Source organism: Lycium barbarum, chromosome 5, assembly GCF_019175385.1.
Source record: "Lycium barbarum isolate Lr01 chromosome 5, ASM1917538v2, whole genome shotgun sequence".
In the NCBI taxonomy this organism is placed as follows: Eukaryota; Viridiplantae; Streptophyta; class Magnoliopsida; order Solanales; family Solanaceae; genus Lycium; species Lycium barbarum.
Genome location: NC_083341.1, coordinates 76,154,355 through 76,180,001, shown reverse-complemented (window position 1 = coordinate 76,180,001; position 25,647 = coordinate 76,154,355). Strand labels below are relative to the sequence as shown.

The window sequence follows — 25,647 nt, the reverse complement described above, 5'->3', positions numbered from 1 at the left end:
TGTCCTTGCACTCTAAATTCTCTTAAACCCTTTCCTACCCCTCCCCTTCTCTAAAAATAAGGCGCATAAGTGCAAACCTTTAAATACGCATAACTTCACGCTCCATTATCCGTTTTATGAAATTCTTTTTCTGATATTGAGTATTTTCCTGAGATCTCGCTTATTTTTCGAAAAACAAAAATATATAAAACAGTCGAAAATGAGTGTAGTTTGGGCAAAAGGAGGGATACAACATGAGGGCCTCCCAAGGGGTCACCCATCCTAGTACTACTCTCGCCCAAGCATGCTCAACTTCGGAGTTCCGAGGGGATCCCGTGCGTTACGGCTGGTATGAGCTCATCCATCCGTCCTAGCGCTCAACATTCTTTTAAACCCTTTCTCCCCCCCCCCCCACCATCTCTAAAAATAAGGCGCGTATGTATAAACCTTTAAATATGCGTAACTTCGCGCTCCGTTATCCGTTATATGCGATTCTTTTTTTGATCTTGAGTATTTTCCCGAGATCTAGCTTATTTTCCAAAAAAGGTATATTAAACAGATGAAATGATCATAGTCCGGAGAAAAAGAGGGATGCAACATGAGGACTTCCCAGGGGTTCACCCATCCTAGTACTACTCTCGCCCAAGCACGCTTAACTTCAGAGTTCTGATGGGATCCGTGCGTTAGTACTGGTATGAACGCATCCTTCAGTCCTATAATTTAAAATTCTCTTAAACCCTTTCATACCCCTCCCCCTTCTCGAAAAATAAGGCGCGTAAGTGCAAACCTTTAAATACGCATAACTTCACACTCCGTTATCTGTTTTATGCGATTCTTTTTTTTGATCTGGAGTATTTGTCTGAGATCTATCTTATTTTTCGAATAAAAATATATTAAACAGATGAAAGTGAGCGTAGTCCGGACAAATGGAGGGAAGAAAAATGAGGACTTCTCAAGGGGACACCCATCCTAGTACTACTCTCGCCTTAGTATGCTTAGATTTAGAGTTCTGATGGGATCCAGTGTGTTAGTGTTGGTATGATCACATCCATCCGTCCAAGCGCTCAATTTTCTCTTAAACCCTTTCCTTGCCCTCCCCCTTCTCTAAAAATAAGGCGCGTAAGTGCAAACATTTAAGTATGCATAACTTCGCGCTCCGTTATCCGTTTTATACGATTTTTTTTTTATATTGAGTATTTTTTTTAAAAAAAATATATACTAAAAAGACGAAAATGAGCATTGTCCGGACAAAAGGAGGGATGCAACACGATAACTTCCCGGGGGGTTACCGATCCTACTACTCTCGCCCAAGCGCGCTTAACTTCGGAGTTCTGATGGGATATGGTGCGTTAGTGCTGGTATGATCGCATCAATCAGTCCTTGCGCTCAAAATTCACTTAAACCCTGTCCTCCCCTTCCCCCTTCTCGAAAAATAAGGCGCGCAAGTGCAAACCTTTAAATACGCGTAACTTCACGCTCCGTTATCTATTTTATGCGATTCTTTTTTAGATCTTGAGCATTTCTCTGAGATCTAGCTTATTTTTTGGAAAAATAAATAAATTAAAGAAACAAAAATGACCGTAGTCCGCACAAAAGGAGGGATGCAACACGAGGAATTCCCAGGGGGTCACCCTTCCTATTACTGCTCTCGCCCAAGCGTGCTTAATTTCAGAGTTCTGATTGGATCCGGTGCGTGAGTGTTGGTATGACCGCATCCATCAGTTGTAGCACTCTAAATTCTCTTAAACCCTTACCTCCCCCTTCTCTAAAAATAATGCGCGTAAGTGGAAACCTTTAAATATGCGTAACTTCGCACGCCCTTATCCGTTTTATGCGATTCTTTTTTTGATTTTGATTACTTTTTCAAAAATCTAGTTTATTTTTAGAAAAACAATACATTAAACAGGCGAAAATAAGTGTTGTCAGGAGACAAAGAGGGATGCGACACGAGGACTTCCCTAGGGGTCACCCATCCTAGTACTTCTCTCGCTCAAGCACGCTTAACTTCAGAGTGCTGATGGGATCTGGTGCGTTAGTGTTGGTAAGATCGCATCCATTATTCCTACCGCTCAAAATTCCCTTAAACCCTTTCGTCCCCCTCCCCCTTCTCAAAAAATAAGGCTTGATCGCATCCATCAGTTGTAGCGCTCTACATTCTCTTAAACCCTTTCTTCCCTCTTTCCCTTCTCTATAAATAATGCCCGTAAGTGGAAAACTTTAAATTCGTGTAACTTCGCGCTCCGTTATCCGTTTTATGCGATCCTTTTTACGATTATTTTTTCGAAAATCTAGCTTATTTTTTAAAAACAATATATTAAACAGATGAAAATAAGCGTTTTTCGTAGACAAAGAGGGATGCAACACGAGGACTTCCCAGGGGGTCATCTATCCTAGCACTACTCTCGACCAAGCACGCTTAACTTCAGAGTTTTGATGAGAACCGGTGCGTTAGTGCTGGTAGGATCGTATCCATTAGTCCTAACACTCAAAATTCCCTTAAACCCTTTCCTCCCCTTCCCCTTTCTCAAAAAATAAGGCGCGTAAGTGCAATCCTTTAAATATGCGTAACTTCACGCTCCATTATCTATTTTATGCGATTCTTTTTTGATCTTGAGTATTTCTCCGAGATCTATCTTATTTTTTGAAAAAAATTTATTAAACATACAAAAATGAGCGTAGTCCGGACAAATGGAGGGAAGCAACACGCGGACTTCTCAGGGGGTCACCCCTCCTAGCACTACTCTCGCCCAAGCATGCTTAACTTCAGAGTTCTGATGGGATCCAGTGCGTTAGTGCTGGTATGATCGCATCCATCTGTCCTAGCGCTCAATTTTCTCTTAAACCCTTTCCTCCCCCTCTCCCTCCCCCTCCCCGTTCTAAAAAAATAAAGCGCGTAAGTGAAAACCTTTAGATACGCGTAACTTCACGCTTCGTTATCTGTTTTATGCGGTTCTTTTTTTGATCTTGAGTATTTCTCCGAGATCTAACTTATTTTTCAAAAAATATATATATTAAAGAAATGGGAATGATCGTAGTCCGGATAGATAGAGGGATGCAACCCGAGGACTTTTGTCACGCCCCAAAACCCACCCTAGATATGACCGGCATCCGACGTCATCAACAACATCGGCACAACCAATACGACACAACAATGCACTTGAACCCTCCAGTTTCAATATTCGCCTGCAACAGTTTATAAAATAAAGGTAAAAAAATCAGGAATATATGAATTAAATCAACAGAAGTCTTTATTAATCAAATACTTAATCAAACGTAACAACGTGCTCGAGAGTTAATCAATAACTCAACAACTACCCACAAGAATGTATACTATGGAGCTTGTAAGATAAAGGTTCAATAGTCTGACTCATCGGGACGCAGCCCGGAAAACTAATATATTGAATAAGTTAATAAATAGGGTTTCCCATGAATGAATGTGTGGGCTCACCAAATCAGCAGCAACAGCAAGTCCTTCCTAAACGCCCGGAGTATCAAGAACCTGCTTTTCTCTGTTACCTAACATACCATCAAAAACAAAAATGGTATGCCTGAGTACTTCGTACTCAGTGAGTGCCTCGGGGACAATAAGTAATAAGAAAATAGAGTACAATAGCGCATAAAGAAATCAGTCCTGAAAATCATGTGAAACCAATGTAAAAATAGTTATTCAACTTGTGTGTCTCAACAAGAATTATCAAAACCGATTACAAGGCCTCTTGTCAAGGTACAACTTCAAATACGCCTTTCAATTGATCATAATTAACAATAACAATTCCATGAGAAAATAAGAATGTCACACATGCCAATACAGCCCCATGAATCAAGCACATCAAAGGGGTGACCGTAGAGATTCCCTCGTCACACCGCACCACACCGGAATATGAAATTCAATGGTGGCTATTCTTCCTCCCGAATAGCTAGGCATAATCACACCCCAGGTACCGAACCCGGAAGTGGCCACTCTTCCTCCCGAATGGCTAGGCATTTTCACTCTAGGATCCATAGTGGCTACCCTTCCTCCCGAGTAGCTTGGCCAAACACAACAACAAAGTTCATAGCATAGAAGTCGATTCACAATTTGTCAAAGTAATCACACCATCAAATAGCATTAAAGTTCATTATGCCATTACGAAAATCCATAACTTCATAGATAATCTTGAAAACGTTTCCACTTCTTTAAACAAGATTCTTTTGTCTTAGTTTCTTTGTAAAATTATCAATACCTACAATTAACCATCATCACTGATCATCTCTTATAGAAGAAAACGATTATGATTTCATATACGTGTACAGAGGATAATACAATCAAGGTTTAATGTGGGCTTGTCCCCTCACGCTCACTAACCATAAGCAAAGACATGAATTAAGGTTTTGCATGAGAAGTTCACCTCTTTATTCAATAAAGAACCTTTGAGAAGAAAACATATATCCATGGTGAGTTTTTTAAAAGAGAGATATACCTTAGTATGTTAAACAAAGTTTAAAAATTCACTTTTCTAGTGAAGAACACCCAAACCCTAGATTGAATCACTTTAGGAAGAATTATGTTGCAAACCCTAGGTTTTAGTCACAAGAATAATGTTAAGAATCATGGGTTTGATGTTAGGATTGATAATAAATGATTAAGAAGTTCTTACCTTAGTGTTGGATCCCTAGAGAGATATTTTCGTCCTTAGGGTTTTTGAGAGTGATAGAATGTAAGAAAAACAAAAATTTTACAACTTATATAATTTCAGCCTGTTAGGCACAATCGACGGTACAAACGACGAAGCATCAAACAGATCGACGGAGCGTCAATCTGCTCCGTCGAATGGTCTTTGTGCTAGGTCAATTCTACGGTACAAACGACTGAGTGTCGAACAGATCGACAGAGCGTCGAACAGATCGACAGAGCATCAATCTGCTCCGTCAAAGTCATGAAATTTCCAGTGAGCAACTTTCTCTTCCTTACTTTCTACGGTGCTAAAGACGGAGCGTCGAATAGATCGACGGTACAAAGGACGACCGTCAAACCTCCTTTTCGTGAAACTGCAGTGAATTTTCATTTTGACCATCTCCTCTTAGGTTTTTAGCCTAAAGTCATGCACATAACCTAACATATAAGGTTCCAAAGGATTCATACAATGCTTTCACACTCTATACGAATTTATGGGATGAGAATAATATCTGGAAAAGAATTCACTAAACCACAAGTTGCTTCGAACAAACACAAAGATTCATCCATGAGTAATTTAAATTCTAGCTCATACCGGCCATAGGGAACAAGTGGGGATATCTCCTCTTCATGTCCTCCTCTGCTTCCCAAGTAGCTTCCTCAATATTATAGTTTCTCCACAACGCTTTAATTGATGCCATATCCTTCGTCCTCAACCTTTTAACTTGACGATCTAGAATCTGAACCGATTTTTCTTCATAGGTTACCCCTTCATTAATTTCAATATCTTCATGGTTCAACACGTGGGAAGGATCAGGTTTGTACAACTTCAACATTGAAACGTGAAAGATAGGGTGCACCGTGGCCACATCGGATGGTAACTTCAATTCATAAGCCATCGTCCCAATTTTCCTAACAATCTTGTAAGGGCCAATGAAACGGGGACTAAGTTTCACCTTATTACCAAACTGCATTACTCCCTTAATCGGCGACACTTTCAAGAACACGTTGTCCCCGATAGAAAACTCTAGCTCACGCCGCCTCATATCGGTATAGGACTTCTGTCGACCATGAGCTGTCTTGAGCTGTTGCATAATAAGATTAACCTTCTCAATTTCTTCATAAACTGAATCCGGACCCAACAACTCAACTTTAGTTGGTTCAAACGAACCAATTAGAGACCGATAACGCCTCCCATAAAGAGCCTCATAAGAAGCCATCTGAATACTCGCTTGATAGCTATTGTTGTAAGAAAACTCCACCAGAGGTAGGTGTTCATCCTAACTTCTTCCAAAAATCGATTGCACAAGCTCGTAGCATATCTTTCAAAGTCTGAATAGTTCTCTCCGCCTGCCCATCAGTTTGAGGATGAAAGGCAGTGCTCAACTTCACTCTAGTCCCCAAACCTTCTTGAAACGTCTTCCAGAAATGAGCAGTAAATTGCGTACCCCTGTCAGATATAATCTATGTCGGAACACCATGCAATCTAACTATCTCTTTTAGATATAAGTTGGCATACTCCGTTGTGGTATATGTCGTCTTCACAGGGAGAAAATAGGCAGACTTTGTGAGTCTATCCATGATAGCCCAAATTGAGTCAAACTTGGCCTTTGTGCGGGGTAACCCCACAACGAAATCCATATTGATCTCCTCCTATTTCCCACTGCGGAATCTTGATATTCTAAGCTAGGCCTCCAGGCCTTTGATGTTCAGCCTTCACCTGTTGACAGTTTAAACACTTAACCACAAAGTTAGAAATATCAACCTTTATGCTCTTCCATCAATAGTGTTGTTTCAAATCCTTATACATTTTGGTGGATGCCAGATGAACCGAATACTTGTAACTATGAGCTTCCATCATTAATTCTTGTCGAAGAACATCAACATCAGGAAAACACAATCGTCCTTGCAACCGCAGAACACTATCACCAGTACCAACAGTAAATGAAGTGTACCCACTCCTTTCCACTCCATCTCTCAGCCTTTCCAAAAGTTCATCATCATATTGCTTGGATTTTATCGTTTCCTCCATGTCAGACCGTGATGGCGTGATTCCCACTAACTCTTCATCTTTGGTTTCATCAAGTTTGACCCCAAGACTAGCAAGTCTTCGAATTTCCTTCCCCATGGGCATGTCATGTGCACGCAAATAAGCCAACGTGACCATAGATTTTCTACTCAAAGCATCAACAACTACATTAGCGTTACCAGGATGATACAAAATATTAAATTCGTAGTCTTTTAACAACTCCAACCACCTCCGCTGTCTGAGATTCAACTCTCGCTGCTTGAAGATATATTGCAAGTTTTTATGGTCAGTAAAAACATCGCAATGCTCACCATAAAAATAATGATGCAAAATTTTCAAGGCAAATACCACGACAGCTAACTCTAAGTCATGAGTCGGATAATTCTTCTCATGCTTCTTCAACTGTCGCGAAGCATAAGCAATCACCTTACCGTTCTGCATTAATACACAATCCAAACCAATTCTAGAAGCATCACAATACGCCACATACCCATCAGACCCAGAAGGTAAATTAAAAATAGGAGCCGAAGTCAACCTTGTCTTAAGTTCTTGGAAACTCTTTTCACAAGCTTCGGACCACTGAAACTAAGCAGTCTTTTGTGTCACTTTAGTCAATGGTGAGGCTACGGATGAAAAACCTTCCACAAACTTTCTGTAATAATTTGTCAAACCCAAGAAGCTACGAATTTTCGTCGCGCTAGTTGGTCTAGGCTAATCCTTAACAGTTGAAATTTTATGAGGATCTACCTTAATGCCATCACTAGTCACCACATGACCCAAGAAAGGCACAGAATCAAGCCAGAATTCACACTTAGAGAATTTCGCATAAAGCTCGTTCTCCTCAAGTGTTGTCAAAGTTATCCGCAAATGATTAGCATGATCCTCACGATTCTTAGAGTACACCAAGATGTCATCAATAAACATAATAATGAAGCGGTCTAGATACGGCTTAAATACCCGGTTCATCAAATCCATGAACACAACAAGCGTATTAGTTAACCCAAAAGACATCACTAGAAGCTCAAAGTGCCCACAACGACTACGGAAAGCAGTTTTCGGGATACCCTTTTCCTTTATCTTCAATTGGTGATGCCCCGACCTCAGGTGAATCTTTGAAAATAACTTAGCACCCTAAAGTTGGTCAAATAGATCATCTATCCTAGGCAAAGGATATTTATTCTCAATGGTCACCTTATTAAGCTGACGGTAATCAACGCACATCCTAAGAGAACCATCCTTCTTCTTAACAAACAAGACTGGGCACCCTAAGGTGAGGAACTAGGTCGGATGAAACCCTTATCCAACAAGTCGTTCAACTGATCCTTTAATTCCCTTAGCTCTACTGGAGCCATACGATAAGGTGGAATTGAAATAGGTTGGGTGTCGAGGATAACATCAATCCCAAAATCAATAACTCTATCAGGAGGAATACCAGGAAGATCTTCGGGAAATACTTTGGGATAATCACTGACTATGGGAACAGATGCAAATTCGGGTACTACGACTTTTGTATCATTAACAGCAACCAAATGGTAAATACACCCCTAGTAATCATCTTATGAGCCTTAAGATAGGAGATAAATCTACCCCTTGGCTTAGAAATTTCACCCTCCTACACAATAACAGGCTCCTCGAGAAAGGCGAAGCGAACTAACTTATGGCAACAATCCACATTAGGATAATTCGCGGACAACCAGTCCATCTCCATAATTACATCAAAATCCACCATCTCAATTTTATACAAATAAGCCACGGTCTCACGACCTTTAATCATAACAACACAATTTCTATACACTCTAGAAGCAATAACAGGAACACCCGAAGGCTTACCAATAGCAAAGGGTTCCAACAAAGGTTCGGGTTTTATACCCATATCAAGAGCAAAATAAGGGGTCACATAGGATAAATTTGAACTCGGATCAATTAATGAGTAAGCATCATGAAACATATGGTAAGGATACCTGTAGCCACAGCGTCAGAAGCCTCAGCTGCCTCTCTACTAGTCAGCCCATAAAGTCGAGCTATCCCTCCACCAGAAGTGTTAGCAACTTCCTTTCCTTTGCCATTATTACGAGCATTCTGATTATTATTGTTAACATTACTAGCAGGTGGATTTTTCATAGATGCACAAACAAGCAAATCATTATTTTGGTTATTCATAGCAGCCATCTCATATAGCCACTTTCTACATTCCCTCTTAATGTGGCCTCTAATCCCACAATCATGACATATACGTTCTTCCCACACTAGCGGACGACTACTTCCCTGCGAAAACTTACTATTATTGTTATTTTTCTGGCCTTGCCTACCTAAAGGCACACTAGCATGGGAATAGGTGCAAGACTAAGCAGGTGCAGAATACCCTTTGCTCTACCCTCCCTTATAATTATTACCACTAAAACTACCCGCCGAACGGGCCTTCTTGTTCAGATCGCGATCCACCCTCTCCTCATTTTTCCAACTCTCTTATTGCTCAGCAAACCTAACCAAAGATGAGAAAGTACAAGTAGGAGACATAGCAACAGCAATGTCACGACCCAACCTGAGGGCCATGACAGGTACCCAGTATTGGCTACCGAGCACCCCTTATCATACTATCTATCGTTCAACCTGTACTATCACGACTCAACTAGATGGACACTTATTATACTAGCGTTTAGCATATTAAGAGCATTTATAAATGCAAGACAAAATGTTGTATAAAACTGTCACGTATGATATCACACACAAGTCGGTCAGGCTATCGTAATGTAGGGAATTGCCAAAACGTAATCCATACTGACATAACTGAACGATAACCACCCATGACCCACATACATGTCTAGAGGCCTCTAAGAGTAACAACAGTGTCATATGGCGGGACAGGGCCCCACCGTACCCTAATTAGACATATATATATATATATATATATATATATATACACATATTCACAACAGAAGGATCGGTACCAAAAGTATAGGCTCCGGGACAAGGGAGCACTTCAAATAGCAGAATGGAAGTCATAGGCTGGCGGGTCACCACAATGAGCGTCTGTACCTGCGGGCATGAAACGCAGCCCCCGAAGAAAAGGGGGTCAGTACGGAATATGTACTAAGCATGTAAGGCATGAAATGCAATTAGGTAGATCATAACTGAAATAGAGATTCCAGGAGGCAAGTATGATGATCAAGAAATCGCTGTACCTGTGCATTACGAAACAAAATCATGCATACCATTATCATATACCGTACCCGGCCTATTATGGGACTCGGTGGATAAAATCATGTCATCATGTCAGCATACTATCATATCATCATGTATATATATATATATATATATATATACCGTACCCGGCCCACTAGTGAGGGACTCGGTGAATAAAGTCATCATATGCCCTCCTGGCCGCCATAACATATCATCATCTCATCATATCATCATATCATCATCATCATATATATATATATATATATATATATATATATATATATATATATATATATATATATACCGTACCCGGCCCTCTAGTGAGGGACTCGGTGAATAATGCAGTGACACTGTGCACGATAACATACCCGGCCCGGGACTCGGTGAAAGATGTAACAACAGTATGCACGAGCAGAGTAGTGAGAAACCATATGCATAGAAATCAATTTTTGGAACTCAGTAGGTAAGTACACTAATCGACACTTGAAGGATCATAAACACGTTTCGAGTCAATCCGAGTTTGCATAAGAAAGTTATGGACATTATTCATTGCAGAAACCTCTACGAACGTTTCAAAGCAATCTGAGACTGCCTATGAAAGTTAGGGACATTAATCCTTATAGAACCTTTTTAGGAACAGGGACTCTTTATGCTTTGCTCGCTATTCAATCATACAACAGACTCGACTATACCAAGTATGCTCATGTCAAGAAGTGAATAAGAATCGTAAACAAGCTCGGAGATAAAGAATAGAGTTACCCCAAGATGCGTGTCATACCTTACTTAGCTCTAGGACATGCCAAAAGAAAGAAAGGGTAAGCCTTACATACCTTGCCCGCTTCCTAAGCTAATCCGAACTTAATTCTAGGCTTTCGCAAGATCTACAACAACGTCAAAAGATATCAAACATTAGCTATAGATATTTAGGAATCCGGTTCTAAGCTAGCAATCCACCTATAGAAATTTGGGCAGCATTTCCCCTATAAATTCAACCAACCCCGAGAATTCAACTCGGCCAAATCACCAACAACAATACCAACAATCATATTTTCAACTTCAACAATTAATTCAAAATGCATTCTAACGTTAGCAACCCTTTCTACATAATTCGACGGCATTTCATTTACATTCAAATTAACCACAACAACCCAACTTACAATCTTCCAAACTCAATAAGAACAACAACAACACATTCCCCGCTTCAAGTTTATGAATTATACCAACAACCACATATTAACAACATCATTCATACAAATATATGAAACCATGCTAACATCACATTAACTTCTACAACAATTCCACAACGATTACAACTTCATTTCAAGCCATCAAACGTTCATTTTCATCATGGAAACCACAACAACAACAACAACAACAAAAAATACTAAATAAAATCAATTCACCACATCTTACCAACACAGTCCCTATTCGGCCACAACTTACACACACATATTTCATGAATTTCATCCATTTCTACATACTACAACACTCACAAATCATCCCTAACACATAGAAAAGGATATTAAATCTTACCTTTACCCTTTAACCTCTAAACTTGGCTAGGGTTTACAACTTGCTCAATAAATGCTTTGCTTGCTCCAACAACTACTCCACGTTAATAAGGGCCTTCCAATTGGTTGAAATGCTAGAAGAAAATTATTTTTTGTGATCAACTCCAAGGGCATCAAATTCGGCCAACCATGGCCGAATACGTTTTTTTTTCTTTCTTCTCCAAGCTTCTTGAATTAAAAAGATGAACATGTCTTGTTTGGTCATCACTTATCTATATATATACTTTGCTCCTACAAATATAAGGTGGACACATGCCCCCAATCATGGCTTGAGTTAATTGGCCAAGCCATGGGTGGGACCCACACATGCCACACGACCATTTCGGCTTTCATGACCATTTTTTTTTTAATTTTTCACTTTTTACCCCTAGCCTTTCTCAATATTTCCATACCACTAATAACCAACTTGTGTATTAAAATAAAATCGGAAGGAAAGTAATACCCTTGCCCTTAACTTATCGCGATTATCTTGAAACATCCGAATGTACAAAATACGGGATATAACATCCTCCCCCCTTTAGAACATTCGTCCTCGAATGTTGAACTGGTCTTATGGGGTCTTATAACACTTCGGGGAGATCTCTTTTATAGCTATCACATACCGTTCATTCATGAATCAACATATCCGCTTTAGAAATTTAGACTACCTCTAGGCGTCGGAAATAAGTAGGGATATTTCTTCTTCATCTCATCCTCGGTCTCCCAGGTCATCTCCTCTCTGTTATTGTTTCGCCACAATACCTTAACAGACGCCACGTCTTTGGTACGTAACCTTCTCACCTGACGATCCAGTATGGCTATAGGTTGTTCCTCGTAGGATAGCTCCTCTGTCACCCGGATATCATCTATGGGAAACATTCTGGAAGGGTCCCCAATGTATTTGCGAAGCATAGACACATGAAAGACTAGATGCACTGCTTCTAAATCAGATGGTAACTCTAATTCATAGGCGACCTTGCCAACCATACGGACAATTCGATAAGGTCCGATATACCTCGGGCTGAGCTTTCCCTTCCTGCCGAATCTCATTATACCTTTCATAGGTGACACTTTCAGAAATACCCAATCGCCAACCTGGAACTCTAAGTGTCGGCGTCGATTATCGGCATATGATTTATGTCGACTCTTGGCTGCCAGTAACCGTTCCTGAATGAGTTTCACTTTATCAACTCCCTGCTGAATTATATCTGGGCCGATTAACTTAGTTTCGCCAACATCGAACCAACCGATCGGTGACCTGCACTTCCTGCCATACAGTGCCTCATACGGTGCCATCTGGATGCTAGTATGGTAACTATTATTATAAGCAAACTCAATAAGTGGTAAATGATCTTCCCAGCTACCCTTGAGGTCAATAACACAGGCCCGCATCATATCTTCTAGCGTCTGAATAGTACGCTCGGCCTGTCCATCAGACTGCGGGTGGAATGCGGTACTAAGACTTACCTGGGTCCCCAATCCTTCTTGAAATAATCTCCAGAAGTTAGCTGTAAACTGAGCACCTCTGTCGGATATAATAGTTATGGGAACTCCGTGAAGTCTTACTATCTCCTTCATATATAACCTTGCATAGTCTTCAGCTGTGTAGGTAGTCCTGACTGGAAGAAAATGGGCTGCTTTTGTCAGCCTGTCAACAATAACCCATATGGAGTCATACTTCCGTGGAGTGCGTGGTAAACTTGTGATGAAATCCATGTTAATTGCTTCCCACTTCCAAGTCGGAATCTCCATCTCCTGTAACAACCCACCAGGCTTCTGATGCTCGATCTTAACCTGTTGGCAATTTGGGCACTGAGCAACAAACTCTGCTATGTCCCTTTTCATACCATCCCACCAATATAAGCATCTGAGGTCATGATACATCTTTGTTGATCCTGGATGGACGGAATAACGGGCATAATGTGCTTCTCCCATAACTTGTCGCCGAAACCCCGCAACCTCAGGTACACATATTCTGCCTTTATGTAGTAGCACCCATCAGGTGTAATCTCGAATGGAGTCTTTTCCTTTTCAAGGGTTGTGTGTCTATACTGTGCCAGAACAGGATCCTCATATTGGCGTCGCTTTATTTCTTCCATAATAGAGGATTCTGCAACTTCTCGGACAGAAACCCCAGTGTTTCCAGAATCAGCTAAACGGACTCCAAGACTAGCTAGCTGGTAAATCTCACGAACCATTTCTTTCTTTTCGGGCCGCACGTTCGTCAGGCTGCCCATAGACTTACGGCTGAGTGCATCTGCTACTACGTTGGTTTTTCCAGGGTGATATAGAATATCAACATCGTAGTCTTTCAGCAACTCTAGCCACCTCCTCTGTCGCAAATTCAGCTCCTTCTGCTTAAAGATATATTGAAGGCTCTTGTGGTCCGTATAAATATCGACATGAACGCCATATAGATAATGTCTCCATATTTTTAAAGCATGAATTGCTACTGCTAGCTCCAGATCATGAGTAGGATAATTTCTTTCGTGCTTTTTGAGCTGCCGGGAGGCGTAGGCTATAACCCCTGCCATGCTGCATTAATACACAACCTATCCCAACACCGGAAGCATCGCAATAAATGGCATAACCGTCTGGTCCCTCAGGGAGAGTCAGAACTGGAGCTGTAGTCAACTTTTCTTTCAACATCTGGAAGCTTCGTTCACAGGCATCAGTCCACTGGAACTTAGCTTCCTTCTGAGTCAGCTTCGTTAAAGGCGCTGTAATCGAAGCAAACTTCTCCACAAATCTTCTATAATATCCTGCCAATCCCAGAAAACTACGTACCTCAGTAGGGGTCGTTGGTCTCGGCCAAGCCTTTACGGCCTCAATTTTCTGTGTATCCACCCGAAGGCCATCAGCTCCAATGATATGCCCCAATAATGCCACTGAAGTCAACCAGAATTCATATTTAGAGAATTTAGCGTACAATTTCTGGTGCCGGAGTACCCCAAGTACCGCTCGCGAATAGACCAGGATATCATCAATAAATACAATTACGAACATATCTAGGAACGGCTTGAATACTCGGTTCATCAGATCCATAAACACTGCTGGGGCGTTGGTCAACCCAAAAGAAATCACCCTAAACTCGTAGTGCCCGTATCGGTCCTGAATGCGGTTTTTGGAATATCTGCCTCTCTTATCCGCACCTGATGGTAGCCTGATCGCAGGTGTATCTTCGAGAAACACTTAGCGCCCTGCAATTGGTCAAATAAGTCATCAATCCTGGGGAGGGGATATTTGTTCTTATCGTCACTTTGTTCAACTGCCTATAATCAATACACATCCGTAGCGACCCATCTTTCTTCCTCACGAACAGTACCGGCGCTCCCCAAGGTGATGTACTGGGCCTGATGAAGCCCTTCTCTAACAAATCCCTCAGCTGCTCCTTTAATTCTTTCAGTTCTGCAGGTGCCATTATGTAGGGAGGAATATCTATAGGCTGAGTATCTGGTAGCACATCTATCATGAACTCTATCTCCCGCTCAGGTGGAAGACCTGGAAGCTCGTCTGGAAATACACGGAAATTCATTGATTACCGGGACCAACTGAAGAGTGGGTGCCTCTACTTTCATATCATGCACACGAACCAGATGATAGATATACCCCTTCTTAATCATCTTCCTAGCCTTGATGTATGAAATAAACTTACCCCTCGGCGATGCTGTACTTCCCGTCCACTCTAAAATTGGTTCTCCTGGAAACTGGAAGCAAACTACTTTCTTCTGTCAGTCGACGTTGGCATAACAAGAAGCTAACCAATCCATACCCATAATAACGTCAAATTCAGTCATATCTAGCTCTATCAAATCCGCTTTAGTGCGACGGCCACATATATCTACTGAAAAATCTCTATATACTCGCCTTGCTATAACGGAATCTCCTACCGGTGTAGCTACCTCGAATGGTTCTATCGGTTCGGGTTCTATTCCAATTCTACTAGCAACCAGGGGGGAAATATATGATAAAGTAGAGCCTGGACCTATCAATGCATATACATCTCGGGAGAAGATCAATAATATACCTGTAACCACATTTGGTGACGCCTCCTGGTCCTGTCGGCTGACTAAGGCATATATGCGGTTCGAAGGACCGCTAGAACCGGGAGCTCCGCCGCGACCTAGGCGACCTCTTTAAGGTTTCTAACCACTCCGCATACTCTAATTTCCGTTAGACTTCCCTAACTTCTCATTTGTCTCAGTTTACATTTATGGAACCTTTAGTACACTTCCCAGGGGGTCACCCATCCTAAAATTTCCCTCACCCCAGCACGCTTAACCTCAAAATTCTGATGAAATTCGGTGCGTTAATGCTGGTATGATTGCATCCACCTCACCGCATGATCTCCATCATGTAATCTGGAGCAAGTCGGTGTCTTAACAACCTCCAAAATATTCTCATAACGCGTCTCCCTCCGAACTAGAGAGGGTCTTTTACTTTTCTGACTATACAATTATCGTGTTAGCCTTTTAAATCCTCAATATTCACTTTTCATCTATATGTATGACTGCCTTTTATCCGGGGTTTCCAGATTCCCACTGGTGGCGGAGACACCTTAGTCGTCGTTACTTATAAATACTGGGTTATCGGCCTCTTTGGGTTTCAACTCGCCACCATTAAATAGTACTCTACAGAAATTACACATCCATAGAAAGTTCCAAAGAGAACTCATATACCTGTAGCCGACCGGTCTCTAGTCTGATCTAGTGGGCTGCCATGTGAAGTGTGCTCCTCATCATCGTCTACCCGCTATCTGCTCGTCTGACTTTCGTCATCGTTCGTATCTGCATCTGAGGAGTACAAATAACCGGGCAATTCCTGGTTTACTGGCGGCCAGGATAGGGGACTGGAGTAGTCCGTAACATTTACCGGGGAGGCCTGTCTAACGTAGTGCTCCGCCACAGGAGCAGCTGGCATGGCCCCGGAAATCTCCTCCTCCGGTGTCCCAAAAGAATACTCGGATAGATCTGTATCGTAACTGTCCTCTGCGGGGTCCTCCTCCCTGGGAGCCAGAAACTCTGGAGGAATCGTCGCCAGATCCTCCGAAGGATCAGTCTCAATAGAATAGCTAAGGCTCCTCTTACTCGGTCCTGGAGATACTCTAGGGGCCTTCTTAGCACCCCCGCTATCTGAAGCTGACCTTTTCATCTTTCGTCAATCTACAATCGCCTGCAAGGAAAAAGAATCAGAAGCGATCTTCCTAGACATTGACGCTATCGCTCTCTTTAGGGCATCGCTGTAGACACAGCAATTCGTTAGAGAGGAACCATCCTGATAATACAGCTCTATCGCACGATCTAGAATAAAAAGGAAAGATAACATCCTAAATGTCCCGTAGCTTCCTGTTTATAGATGTGGTGCACCACACACCGATAAACAAGACTCTACTAGACACGGCCTGTAGACATTCCGAGGATGAACCGCTCTGATACCACTTCTGTCACGACCCAACCAGAGGGTCATGACAGGTACCCAGTATTGGCTACCGAGCACCCCTTATCATACTATCTACCGTTCAACCTGTACTATCACGACTCAACCAGATGGACACTTATTATACTATTGTTTAGCATATTAAGAGCTTTTATAAATGCAAGACAAAATGCTGTATAAAACTGTCACGTATGATATCACACACAAGTCGGTCAGGCTATCGTAATGTAGGGAATTGCCAAAACGTAATCCATACTGACATAACTGAACGATAACCACCCATGACCCACATACATGTCTACAGGCCTCTAAGAGTAACAACAGTGTCATATGGCGGGATAGGGCCCCACCGTACCCTAATTAGACATATATATATATATATATATATATATACACATATTCACAACAGAAGGATCGGTACCAAAAGTATATGCTCCGGGACAAGGGAGCACTTCAAATAGCAGAATGGATGTCCTAGGCTGGTGGGTCACCACAACGAGCGTCTGTACCAGCGGGCATGAAACGCAGCCCCCGAAGAAAAGGGGGTCAGTACGGAATATATACTGAGCATGTAAGGCATGAAATGCAATTAGGTAGATCATAAATGAAATAGAGATTCCAGGAGGCAAGTATGATGATCAAGGAATCGCTGTACTTGTGCATTACGAAACAAAATCATGCATACCATTATCATATACCGTACCCGGCCCGTTATGGGACTCGGTGGATAAAATCATGTCATCATGTCAGCATACTATCATATCACCATGTATATATATATACCGTACCCGGCCCTCTAGTGAGGGACTCGGTGAATAAAGTCATCATATGCCCTCTTGGCCGCCATAACATATCATCATCTCATCATATCATCATATCATCATGTCATCATCATCATATATATATATATATACCGTACCCGGCCCTCTAGTGAGGGACTCGGTGAATAATGCAGTGACACTATGCATGATAACATACCCGGCCCGGGACTCGGTGAAAGATGTAACAACAGTATGCACGAGCAGAGTAGTGAGAAACCATATGCATAGAAATCAACTTTTGGGACTCAATAGGTAAGTACACTAATCGACACTTGAAGGATCATAAACACGTTTCGAGTCAATCCGAGTTTGCATAAGAAAGTTATGGACGTTATTCATTGCAGAAACCTCTACGAACGTTTCAAAGAAATCCGAGACCGCCTATGAAAGTTAGGGACATTAATCCTTATAGAACCCTTTTAGGAACAGGGACTCTTTATGCTTTGCTCGCTATTCAATCATACAACAGACTCGACTATACCAAGTATGCTCGTGTCAAGAAGTGAATAAGAATCGTAAACAAGCTCGAAGTTAAAGAATAGAGTTACCCCAAGATGCGTGTCATACCTTACTTAGCTCTAGGACATGCCAAAAGAAAGAAATGGTAAGCCTTACATACCTTGTCCGCTTCCTAAGCTAATCCGAACTTAAGTCTCGGCTTTCACAAGATCTACAACAACGTCAAAAGATATCAAACATTAGCTATAGGTATTTAGGAATCCGATTCTAAGCTAGCAATCCACCTACAGAAATTTGGGCAGCACTTCCCCTAAAAATTCAACCAACCCCGATAATTCAACTCGGCCAAATCACCAACAACAATACCAACAATCATATTTTCAACTTCAACAATTAATTCAAAATGCATTCTAACGTTAGCGACCCTTTCTACATAATTCGACGGCATTTCATTTACATTCAACTTAACCACAACAACCCAACTTACAATCTTCCAAACTCAATAAGAAGAACAACAACACATTCCTCGCTTCCAAGTTCATGAATTATACCAACAACCACACATTAACAACATCATTCATACAAATATACGAAACCATGCTAACGTCACATTAACTTCTACAACAATCCCACAATGATTACAACTTCATTTCAAGCCATCAAACCTTCATTTTCATGATGGAATCCACAACAACAACAACCAAAAATACTAAATAAAATCAATTCACCACATCTTACCAACACAGTCCCTATTCGGCCACAACCTACACACACATATTTCATGAATTGCATCCATTTCTACATACTACAACATTCACAAATCATCCCTAACACATAGAAAAGGAGATTAAATCTTACCTTTACCCTTTAACCTCTCAACTTGGATAGGGTTTACAACTTGCACAATGAATGCTTTGCTTGCTTCAACAACTACTCCACGTTAATAAGGGCCTTCCAATTGGTTGAAATGCTAGAAGAAAATTATTTTTTGTGATCAACTCCAAGAGCATCAAATTCGGCCAACCATGGCCGAATACTTCTTTTTTTTTTCTTTCTTCTCCAAGCTTCTTGAATTAAAAAGATGAACATGTCTTGTTTGGTCATCACTTATCTATATATATACTTTGCTCCTACAAATATAAGGTGGACACATGCCCCCACTCATGGCTTGAGTTAATTGGCCAAGCCATGGGTGGGACCCACACATGCCACATGACCATTGTGGCTTTCATGACCATTTTTTTAAAAAAATTCCCTTTTTACCCCTAGCCTTTCTCAATATTTCCATACCACTAATAACCAACTTGTGTATTAAATAAAATCGAAAGGAAAATAATAGCCTTGCCCTTAACTTATCGCGATTATCTTGAAACATCCGAATGTACAAAATACGGGATATAACAAGCAACACATGCAGACTTGATACGTGGTACCAAAGCTTTCACAAAATGAGTCAACTTTTGCTTTTTAGTCGGAATCATGTATAAAGCATACTTTGACAAACGAGTGAACCCCAAACTGTACTCACGAATCGACTTGTTACCCTGTTCTAGCTTTTCAAACTTCGTAGACATGAAAAATCTCTCCTCATCAGATAGAAACCTTTCCATGAACGCCTCTTCGAATTCAGCCCACGTTGGAGCTAAAACAACGTCACCCCTCTTAGATTCCCACATCTCAAACCATGCGTCAGCAACATCCTTCAACTGATAAGAAGTAAGCTTCACAGCTTCAGAATCCTGGGCATCCATTGCCCTCAATGCCTTGAAGGTCTCATCTAAAAAGTGGTGGGGGTCATCCATCTCTCGTGACCCGAAGAACTCTAGTGACTTCAAGTCGAGGAATTGCTTAAGTCTGCCTCCACCATGAGGTCCCACACCTCCGCGCTGCTGCTGAGCAACAACTAATGCAGTCAACATTTGAATAGTCGTTTGCATAGTACCAATCTCAGGTACACCCGCAACAGGAACAACAGGAGCAGGCGGTGCTGGAGGTGGTGCTTGATTCCCAATATCATTTCCATTACCAGCATTCGTGCCCCCAAGATTTCGATAGAGTTCTCCCTATAACAAGGTCTACTTTTGTTTCTATACCTGTCTCAATTTATCAACAACCAAACCCTACAACAACCATATATACCAAACACCTACAATACAATTTTATGGACTCTGTACCATCCATGAGATTACGCATCAGAACAATGTGCACTCCATAACACCATTGTTCACTTGGTTAACATCTGCAACACGAGTTAAAGTCATATCCATAAAGCACGAGTAACGAACACGTCAGAATGATCCTAAAGGAAGTTCAAGCTCTATAGCACATTTTAGAATCAAGAAGGATGAGAAACACCTATTAATGTCCTGATAGTCTTTCGATCATGCAGGTGATCAGGCTGCACAAGGAAGACTCCACTAGACACAGTTCCACAGACACAAACAACTCCTAGGACATATCTAAATCTAGGTTCTGATACCAAGCTTGTCACGCCTCAAAACCCATCCTACACGTGACCGGCATCCGATGTCATGAACAACATCGGAAGAACCAAAACGACACAATAATACACTTGAACCCGCCAGGTTCAACATTCGCCTCCAACAATTTATAAAATAAAGGTAAATAAATCAGGAATATATGAATTAAATCAGTGAAAGTCTTTATTAATCAAATACTTAATCAAACGAAACAACGTGCCCGAGAGTTAATCAATAACTCAACAACTACCGAAAATAATGTATACTATGGAGCTTCTAAGATAAAGGATCAATAGTCTGACTCATCGGGACGCAGTCCAAAAAACTAATATAATGAATAAATTTATAAATAAGGTGTCCCACGAATGAATGTGTGGGCCCACCAGATCAGCAGTAACAGCAAGTCCTTCCTAAACGCCCAGAGTATCAAGAACCTGCTCTTTTCCGTTACCTAACATACCATAAAAAACAACAATGGTATACCTGAGTACTTCGTACTCAGTGAGTGCTTCAGGCACAATAAGTAATAAGAAAATAGAGTACAATAACGTATAAAGAAATCAGTCTTGAAAATCATGTTAAACCAATGTAAAAATAGCTATTCAACTTGTGTATCTCAATAAGAATTATCAAAACCGATTACAAGGCCTCTTGTCAAGGTACAACTTCAAATACGCCTTTCAATTGATCATAATTAACAATAAAAATTCCGTGAGAAAATAAGAATGTCACACATGCCAATACAGCCCCATGAATCAAGCACATCAAAGGGGTGACCGTAGAGATTCCCTCGTCACACCGCACCACACCGGAATATGATATTCAACGGTGGCTATCCTCCCTCCCGAATAGCTAGGCATAATCACACTCCAGGTACCGAACCCGGAAGTGGCCACTCTTCCTCCCGAATGGCTAGGCATTTTCACACTAGGATCCATAGTGGCTACCCTTCCTCCCGAGTAGCTAGGCCAAACACAGCAACAAAGTTCATAGCATAGAAGCCGATTCACAATTTGTCTCAAAGTAATCACACCATCAAATAGCATTAAAGTTCATTATGCCATTACGAAAATCCATAACTTCATAGATAATCTTGAAAACGTTTCCACTTCTTTAAACAAGATTCTTTTGTCTTAGTTTCTTTGTAAAATTATCAATACCTACAATTAACCATCATCACTGATCATCTCTTATAGAAGAAAACGATTATGATTTCATATACGTATACAGAGGATAATACTATCAAGGTTTAGTGTGGGCTTGTCCCCTCACGCACACCAACTACAAACAAAGACATGAATTAGGGTTTTGTATGAGAAGTTCACCTCTTTATTCAATAAAGAACCTTTGAGAAGAAAACACATATCCATGGTGAGGTTTTTAAAAGAGAGATATACCTTAGTATGTTAAACAAAGTTTAACAATTCACTTTTCTAGTAAAGAACACCCAAATCCTAACTTGAAACACTTTAGGAAAAATTATGTTGCAAACCTTAGGTTTTAGTCACAAGAATCATGTTAAGAATCATGGGTATGATGTTAGAATTGATAATCAAAGATTAAGATGTTCTTACCTTAGTGTTGGAGCCCTAGAGAGATATTTTCGTCCTTAGGGTTTTTGAGAGTGAAAATAATGCAAGAAAAACTAAAATTTTGCAACTTATATAATTTCAGCCCGTCAGGCACAATCGACGGAACGTCGAACAGATCGACGGGGCGTCGATCTGCTCCGTCGAATGGCCTTTGTGCTAGGTGAATTCTATGGTACAGATGACGGAGCGTCGAACAGATCGACGGAGTGTCGATCTGCTCTGTCAAAGTCATGAAATTTTCAGTGTGCCACTTTCTCTTCCTTACTTTCTACGGTACAAAGGACGGAGCGTCAAACAGATCGACGGTACAAAGGACAACCGTCAAACCTCCTTTTCATGAAACTGCAGTGAATTTTCATTTTGACCATCTCCTCTTGGGTTTTTAGCCTAAAGTCATGCACGTAACCCAACATATAAGGTTCCAAAGGACTCATACAATGCTTTCACACTCTATACGAATTTACGGGATGTTACATATCCCCCCCTTAAGATTCATTCATCCTCGAATGAGAATAATAGTCTTTAAAAGAATTCACTAAACCACAAGTTGCTTCAAACAAACACAACGATTTATCCACGAGTAATTTAAAACGCTAGCTCATACCTGCCATAGGGAACAAGTGGGGATATCTCTTCTTCAGGTCCTCCTCTTCTTCCCAAGTAGCTTCCCCAGTATTATGGTTTCACCACAACACTTTAACCGATGCCACATCCGTCGTCCTCAACCTTCTAACTTGACGATCTAGAATCTGAACCAATTTTTCTTCATAGGTTAACCCTTCATTAATTTCAATATCTTCATAGTTCAACACATAGGAAGGATCAGGGTTGTACAACCTCAACATCGAAATGTGAAACACTGGGTGCACCGTGGCCATATCGGATGGCAACTTCAATTCATAAGCCATTGTCCCAATTTTCATAACAATCTCGTAAGGGCCAATGAAACGGGGACTAAGTTCTCTTTTTTACCAAACCGCATTACTCCCTTCATCGGCGACACTTTCAAGAACAACTTGTCACCGACATAAAACTCCAGCTCACGTTGCCTCATATCGGTATAGGACTTCTGTCGACTCTGAGCTATCTTGAGCCATTGCACAATAAGATTAACCTTCTCAATTGCTTTATGAACTGACTTTGGACCCAAGTTGGTTCAACCCAACCAATTGGAGACCGACAACACCTCCCATAAAGAGTCTCATAAGGAGTCATCTGAATACTCGATTGATAGCTATTGTTGTAAGAGAATTCCATCAGAGGTAGGTATTCATCCCAACTTCCTCCAAAATCGATTGCACAAGCTCGTAGCATATCTTCCATAGTCTGAATAGTTCTCTCCATCTGCCTGTCAGTTTGAGGATGAAAGGCAATGCTCAACTTCACTCTAGTCCCCAAACCTTCTTGAATCGTCTGCCAAAAATGAGTAGTAAATTGCGTACCCCTGTCAGATATAATATATGTCGGAAGACCATACAATCTAACTATCTCTTTTAGATATAACTTGGCGTACTCCGCTGCAGCACATGACATCTTCACAAGGAGAAAATGGGCAGACATTGTGAGTCTATCCACGAGAACCCAAATCGAGTAAAACTTGGCCTTTGTGCGGGGTAACCCCACAACGAAATGCATATTGATCTCCTCCCACTTCCACTGCGAAATCTCGATATTCTGAGCCAGGCCTCCAGGCCTTTGATGTTTAGCCTTCACCTATTGACAGTTTAAACACTTTGCCACAAAGTTAGAAATATCAACCTTCATGCTCTTCCACCAATAGTGTTGTTTCAAATCCTTACACATTTTGGTGCATGCCGGATGAACCGAATACTTGGAACTATGAGCTTCCATCATTAATCCTTGTCGAAGATGTCACGACCCGTCTAGGGGCCGTGACGAGTACCCGATACTTGTACCGAGCACCCCTTGTCTATCGTTTTACCTTTACCTCTTAGCAAGCCATGTAAACAGAGCCATTTTTTTTTTGAACATTAACATTAGCGGCGTCATTCTGAACATAGACTAATAAACTTCGTTATCACTTATACATCAACATTAGCTTGCCAAAACACCATATACCTAACTAAACTTAACTGACTGTACATATCTGTCTACGAGCCTCTAGACGTAGTACACTTATACATAGAAAGGGCTGAGTACTGCCATGCCCGAATATATATACACAAAATAGTACCAAGGAAGTGAGGCTCCGGAATAACTGGAGCACTGTCAAAACTGCTGGTAGAGCTTCTAAGGATCAAATCCGCCTGTCTGCTGACCTGCGCGGCATGAAACGCAGCGTCCACAAGAAGGGACGTCAGTACGAATAGTGTACCGAGTATGTAAGGCATGAATAGTAATATACAGAAAATATGAATCATGTATAATGACATAAGGGAGTTACAACACATGTCTTGGGATAGAAACATAACCTGTATATATATATACCCTTGGCAGGTGCTATGCGTACTTAGCTTTCCTTTAAGAATCTTTCCTTGTTCATATACATATACATATAAAATAGGACATCTCATATTGCCGAGGCGTCGGCAGCCGATCCATTTAACCATAAATATACACATCCCGCGTCCGGGACGATATCATATCATGTAATGCCAACTGATCAGGTGGATATGCGTTCATAACGCTCTGCCCTTACCTCCATTTTCCCCGTATACACATGCATATATCATGTACATATATCAGCGTCTATAGCGCTCTAGCTCTTTTATCATATACATATACGTGTGTCGTGTAGGTACATCAGCGTCTATAGCGCTCTAGCTCTTTCGTCATGTGCATGTTTTAAAAAAATATATACACATATCTTACATACATTTACATGTCTTATATGCATTTACGTATCCTATATACATATGTCTCATAGGCACGCAGGAAAGCCCAAAGAAGAATCATGTAGTCATCGGAGTGACGTAAGGTCGGTGACCTCCAATTATATTATAGAATACTCGTGATCGCTTTGTCTCACCTTGAAGGAACGAGTATTTTAAGGTGAGACTACCAACGGGGAATAATATTAAAGTAAACGTAGAATGAAATCGGGGCATCATAGATGACGGTTCATAGACTTTGAAATCTTTTAGAAAATAAAGTCATAGCTAGGAAATATAAATAAGATTCAAAAATTAGTTTATCATTTTCATGTTTACATAAGATACTTAGCTTAGTCATCTTAGTCATAGAGTCGTTCCGGTAGTACGTATCATAGGCATATTCTCTTATCTAACATCATTGTTATCATTATCGTCATGGAAGTGCCCTCGTTAGAGGAGTCATAGTATTTATCATTTGGTATCGAAATCGGGATCAAAGGTTCCCTTTGGATTCACTTCAAGTAAGTCAAGCAAGACTGTAAGGAAACAATCCGAGAGTAGCGGGCCCACCTCGGGCCGGATGAGGTAGCGTATACGATTTACGTATGTTACGTGTCATAGCGTTACATG

The 25,647-nt window shown here is 41.1% G+C and overlaps 3 non-coding genes and 5 pseudogenes across 3 annotated transcripts; all 8 read right to left on the bottom strand.

The window, feature by feature from the left end:
- Window positions 1-223: 223 nt before the first annotated feature.
- On the bottom strand, window positions 224-342 carry LOC132643287 (5S ribosomal RNA; annotated as a pseudogene).
- A 225-nt stretch (window positions 343-567) lies between these two features.
- On the bottom strand, window positions 568-685 carry LOC132642880 (5S ribosomal RNA). Its single transcript, XR_009583362.1, has one exon. It is a non-coding gene; the product is annotated as a 5S ribosomal RNA (ribosomal RNA).
- A 225-nt stretch (window positions 686-910) lies between these two features.
- LOC132643351 (5S ribosomal RNA) lies at window positions 911-1,029 on the bottom strand (annotated as a pseudogene).
- A 206-nt stretch (window positions 1,030-1,235) lies between these two features.
- Window positions 1,236-1,351, bottom strand: LOC132643300 (5S ribosomal RNA; annotated as a pseudogene).
- A 226-nt stretch (window positions 1,352-1,577) lies between these two features.
- On the bottom strand, window positions 1,578-1,696 carry LOC132643222 (5S ribosomal RNA; annotated as a pseudogene).
- A 219-nt stretch (window positions 1,697-1,915) lies between these two features.
- Window positions 1,916-2,034, bottom strand: LOC132643277 (5S ribosomal RNA). Its single transcript, XR_009583589.1, has one exon. It is a non-coding gene; the product is annotated as a 5S ribosomal RNA (ribosomal RNA).
- Window positions 2,035-2,331: 297 nt separating this feature from the next.
- On the bottom strand, window positions 2,332-2,450 carry LOC132643232 (5S ribosomal RNA; annotated as a pseudogene).
- A 222-nt stretch (window positions 2,451-2,672) lies between these two features.
- Window positions 2,673-2,791, bottom strand: LOC132643336 (5S ribosomal RNA). The gene has a single exon (XR_009583597.1). It is a non-coding gene; the product is annotated as a 5S ribosomal RNA (ribosomal RNA).
- Window positions 2,792-25,647: the final 22,856 nt, after the last annotated feature.